This window comes from Leptopilina heterotoma, unplaced genomic scaffold (genome assembly GCF_015476425.1).
Source record: "Leptopilina heterotoma isolate Lh14 unplaced genomic scaffold, ASM1547642v1 Lhet_245, whole genome shotgun sequence".
Lineage (NCBI taxonomy): Eukaryota > Metazoa > Arthropoda > Insecta > Hymenoptera > Figitidae > Leptopilina > Leptopilina heterotoma.
In genome coordinates, this window is record NW_025110961.1 from 440,553 (window position 1) to 446,778 (window position 6,226).

The window sequence follows — 6,226 nt, forward strand, 5'->3', positions numbered from 1 at the left end:
TTCCAATGTTCGCGTCTTCTAACCAAACGTGATTTTTCTACTTTATTCTACTCCCTGAAGTATAAGAAAAAATAGTGCACCACTTATTTTTAGTCAAGGAAAAAATTAGAAATTTTAAAAAAATTTTTTCCAATTTTTTTCAGAAAAAATTGATTTTTTGCTTTCCAATGTTCGCGTCTTCTAACCAAACCTGATTTTTCTACTTTATTCTACTCCCTGAAGTATAAGAAAAAATAGTGCACCACTTATTTTTAGTCAAGGAAAAAATTAGAAATTTTTGAAAAAATTTTTTCCAATTTTTTTCAGAAAAAATTGATTTTTTGCTCTCCAATTGTCGCGTCTTCTAACCAAACGTGATTTTTCTACTTTATTCTATTCCCTGAAGAATAGGAAAAAATAGTGCACCACTTATTTTTAGTCAAGGAAAAAATTAGAAATTTTTCAAAAAATTTTTTCCAATTTTTTTCAGAAAAAATTGATTTTTTGCTTTCCAATGTTCGCGTCTTCTAACCAAACGTGATTTTTCTACTTTATTCTACTCCCTGAAGTATAAGAAAAAATAGTGCACCACTTATTTTTAGTCAAGGAAAAAATTAGAAATTTTTCGAAAAATTTTTTCCAATTTTTTTCAGAAAAAATTGATTTTTTGCTTTCCAATGTTCGCGTCTTCTAACCAAACGTGACTTTTCTACTTTATTCTACTCCCTGAAGTATAAGAAAAAATAGTGCACCACTTATTTTTAGTCAAGGAAAAAATTAGAAATTTTAAAAAAATTTTTTCCAATTTTTTTCAGAAAAAATTGATTTTTTGCTTTCCAATGTTCGCGTCTTCTAACCAAACCTGATTTTTCTACTTTATTCTACTCCCTGAAGTATAAGAAAAAATAGTGCACCACTTATTTTTAGTCAAGGAAAAAATTAGAAATTTTTGAAAAAATTTTTTCCAATTTTTTTCAGAAAAAATTGATTTTTTGCTCTCCAATTGTCGCGTCTTCTAACCAAACGTGATTTTTCTACTTTATTCTATTCCCTGAAGAATAGGAAAAAATAGTGCACCACTTATTTTTAGTCAAGGAAAAAATTAGAAATTTTTCAAAAAATTTTTTCCAATTTTTTTCAGAAAAAATTGATTTTTTGCTTTCCAATGTTCGCGTCTTCTAACCAAACGTGATTTTTCTACTTTATTCTACTCCCTGAAGTATAAGAAAAAATAGTGCACCACTTATTTTTAGTCAAGGAAAAAATTAGAAATTTTTCGAAAAATTTTTTCCAATTTTTTTCAGAAAAAATTGATTTTTTGCTTTCCAATGTTCGCGTCTTCTAACCAAACGTGACTTTTCTACTTTATTCTACTCCCTGAAGTATAAGAAAAAATAGTGCACCACTTATTTTTAGTCAAGAAAAAATTTTTTCCAATTTTTTTCAGAAAAAATTGATTTTTCGCTATTCAAAGTTCGCGTCTTCTAACCAAATAAGATTTTTCTACTTTATTCTACTCTCAGAAGTATAGAAAAAAATAGTGCACCACTTATTTTTAGTCAAGGAAAAAATTAGAAATTTTTGAAAAAATTTTTTCCAATTTTTTTCAGAAAAAATTGATTTTTTGCTCTCCAATGTTCGCGTCTTCTAACCAAACGTGATTTTTCTACTTTATTCTACTCCCTGAAGTATAAGAAAAAATAGTGCACCACTTATTTTTAGTCAAGGAAAAAATTAGAAATTTTTCGAAAAATTTTTTCCAATTTTTTTCAGAAAAAATTGATTTTTTGCTTTCCAATGTTCGCGTCTTCTAACCAAACCTGATTTTTCTACTTTATTCTACTCCCTGAAGTATAAGAAAAAATAGTGCACCACTTATTTTTAGTCAAGGAAAAAATTAGAAATTTTTGAAAAAATTTTTTCCAATTTTTTTCAGAAAAAATTGATTTTTTGCTCTCCAATTGTCGCGTCTTCTAACCAAACGTGATTTTTCTACTTTATTCTACTCCCTGAAGAATAGGAAAAAATAGTGCACCACTTATTTTTAGTCAAGGAAAAAATTAGAAATTTTTCAAAAAATTTTTTCCAATTTTTTTCAGAAAAAATTGATTTTTCGCTATTCAAAGTTCGCGTCTTCTGACCAAACATGATTTTTCTACTTTATTCTACTCCCTGAAGTATATGAAAAAATAGTGCACCACTTATTTTTAGTCAAGGAAAAAATTAGAAATTTTTTCTCTATTTTTAAACTTATTTTATCCTGAAAAAAATAGAATTATTTATTTATATTATTATAATATTAATATTTCTTTTAAACTACAATTATTTATTATTTATATAATAATATAATTATATAAATAATATTCATATATTATTTGTATTTGCTAATGATATTTAATTTTATTATTGAATATTAATTGAATTGTTTGCATTCCGTTAGAGCCAGTTGAGCGCCTGACGTTGGTTTTCTTTTGTTTTATTGCCAACACAAAATGTTTAAAAATTAACTGGTTTCTGATAACTGGGTGCCAGCTTCAGCTTCATAATATTTTAATTATGTAGACAAAGAATTATTATTCTTTAATTAATAATTTACATAAATAATAGTAATCATTTTAATTAATACAAAATTATCATGAGTTAACCTTTTTACGAAATAATTTAAAAAATAAACTTAATAATTTTTTTATAAACATTATTTTAGAAAATATAATGTAATTTTATTGATAAAAAATTAATTATTTTATTCATATTATATATTTTAATGTATAATACATATTATTAACAAAATTAAACGTATACAATACAAACCTTTTTATTTAAAAATAAATTTATATTAATTTTATTCATTTATCATTTATTACTAAAAACTAGAATACTATTATTACTTATAAAAATAATTAATACAAAATTATTACAAGTTAACCTTTTAACGAAATAATTTAAAAAATAAACTTAATAATTTTTTTATAAACATAATTTTATAAAATATTATATAATTTTTCTGGTAAAAATTTAATTTCTTATTTCATATTAGGGTAGAGTGGGGTAAAAAAGCCAAGGTGCAAAAAAGCCATTTGGTTTTTATTTTACTACTATTTAACTGTTTTACCAGCCATTTGGATTATAATTAATTAAGTAAAACTCAACTTTTGATTCTAGTTTGGCTGTTGTATCGATAAAATTTTAGTTTTTATTGGAATTTTTAGTTTTTCGTTGCTTGGTTCGAAGACTGTAAATTAAAAGCAGGAAAACTTAACATAAAATACAATTTTGCACATTAAATTTTTCTTTTATTTTCCACAATATCAAATGGCTTTTTCACCCCACTGTGTGGTGCAAAAAAGTCACTTGCAGCACTTTCGTGAAACTCTTATAACTTAATCCCTTCACAAAATACAAAAAGATGTTCTACAAGGATTTTGAAGCTTAATAACTAAACTTTCAGCACCAATTGGAAATATTTAAAAAGAAATTTTAATTTCGATTTTATAGTGCAAAAAGTAAAAACGTGACTTTTTTACCCCACTCTACCCTATGTATTTTAATGTATAATAAATAATCTTAAAAAATTATAGAAATATAATACAAACGGCTTTATTCCAGAAACTAAAATTTTTATTAATCTTAAATAAATCAAAATAAATTCTTCTATAAAAGATAAATTTGCATGTCTTAAGTAAATTTATCATTACATTGAAAAATGTATATTTAAACAGGTATTAGAAGATGGAAGAAGAAAGAGAAAAATATTTATCCCGCATTGCAGACCCAAACTTCCATATAGAAGATGACTATGTGCAAGAATTTCATTCTATTCTTGCACGAACTACGGGTTTTTCTCCTGTAGATATTTACGTTTTGATGTTAATAGATCTCCAACAATTCGTTACTCCTATTTTACCAACACAAGAACATTTACAATTGTTTTACCGCGAGCCACTAGATGATACCACACTTTCATCAGATGAAATTGGACACTGGTTGTGTATTCATCATGTCGATGGTGAATTACGAATTTATGATAGCTATTACAATACTCTTACTCCACACCAGTGTCAATGTTTAGCTTCGCTTTTTCCACATTCTCCTCCGATTGTCTTTAAATCTGTACAAAGACAAACTAATGGTATCGATTGTGGTCTTTTTGCAATTGCGTTTGCTACGTCAATTATTCTTGGATCAAATCCTTGTGAGCAAAACTTTATAATTGAATATATGCGTTTACATTTGCAAAATATTTTAAATGATGGCATTCTTTCTGAATTTCCAACTGCAAATTCTATTCCACCAACTCCTGTTTTAGGAAGTTCTGTTGAAAATATACATTCAACAATAATAAACATAAATAGTCGTCAAAATATTTTCAATAATGACACACTTTCCGAATTTCCAACTGAAAATTCTATTCCACCAACTCCTGTTTTAGAAAGTTCTGTGGAAAAAATGCATTCAACAACAATAAACATAAATAGTCGTCCTCGTGGACGTCCAAAAAATGTTTATGTTGGAAGTAAAATGGAACGAAAACGCAAACATGAAAATGATAAAAAAAACGAAATAAAAAAAATAAAAAAAATTATTCATTACAAACAACTAGTTCGATTGTTCCTTTCAAACGAAATACTTTATTAACCGATCAAACTGAGACAATAAATAACGATAAATTATTAAGTAATATTGAATCTTCAAATAAGACACAATCTCCAAATGAAAGTTTATTACTTAAAAATAAGTCATTAAATTCTTGTAATCGTGGTCGTCCAAAAAATATTTACCCTTTAACAAAAATAAAACGAAATAGAATTCGTGAGTCAGAAAAAAAGAGACGAATAAGAATTAAAAAACTAAAAAATAACACATCCGTTATAAATGATTTATTAATAAAAGAAAATATAGAAAAACAATTAAAAACTGAAAAACAAAGAATCAGACGTGAAAATGTTGAAATTAAAGAAAGAGAACAAAAACTTAATACAATTTATCGAAATTGTGCAAGGAAACATCCTGAAAAATTAATAATAAATGAGAATATAATTAGAAAAAATAATCAAAAAATTTTATTAAACGATTGGGATGAAGTAAAGAAAGAATTTTTTAATGCAATTAATAATGGACAAACACATGTTTGCCATTGTTGTGGTCGCTTATGGCGACGTACTTCATTAAAAGAATTAGATAAAAATTTATTATTTAAAAAATTATTGGTTTCAAAAAATTTTTTGAATAGTATATTTTTTTTAACTACTTCAGACAGTGGATATTTTTGTTTTACTTGTTATAATGATATATGTTCAGGGAGAATTCCTCGACTCGCATTATGTAACGGTTTAATGTTTCCTATTATTCCAGAAGTATTAAGTACTTTAACTTCTCTCGAAGAAAGATTAGTTTCTCCACGTCATGTTTTTTTAAAAATTGTACACAAAGTTACAGGTATTGGTTTTCAATACTGTTTAAAAGGTTCAGTAATAAACGTTTCTGTTAATGTAGAAACTATGGTTTCTGCATTACCTAGAAATATTAATGACCATAATGTTATAACAATTGAACTTAAAAGAAAAATGTGCTATAAACACGGACGTAAAGAAATAATTTGTCCTGCAAAAGTGCGAGCAGCTGCTGAATATTTAACAAATAAAGAACTTTTTAAAGAATTCGGCATAAGTTTAAATAATAATTGGCAATATGAAGAAAATAATGATGACAAATCTATATCTTCAGAACACGATTGTACTTGCATGTTAAATAGTACACTCGAAGATTTGCCTATTAATCCAGGAAATGAAGAAACACTTCTTGATAAAGAACAAGATGTGACTATTACTATAGCTCCTGGAGAAGGAAAAAAACCAATTAGTCTTATTAATGATGAAAACTTAGAAGAACTAGCATTTATCAAAATTCACGGAGGTGAAAAAAGAAATTTTTCTGTAAAATTGAGTCACTCAGATATCATAAAGTCAGAAATTACTAGATTCGATCGTAGAGCAATGCGCGTTGATTATCTATTTACTGCACTAAAAAAGCAGCAGATGCTACATATAGTTAGCAATATTAGCACATGTTTAAGAAAAAAGACCTTAAAAGGTGCACCAATTTTAGCTAGCAATTTATTAGACAACAATTTTATACAAAATTTAATTCAACATGATGACGGTTATAAGGTATTGAAAGGAATTAGAAACTCGCCTGCTCATTGGGAAGCAGAAAAAAAGAAGGTCTTAGGTATGGTTAGACAATTTGG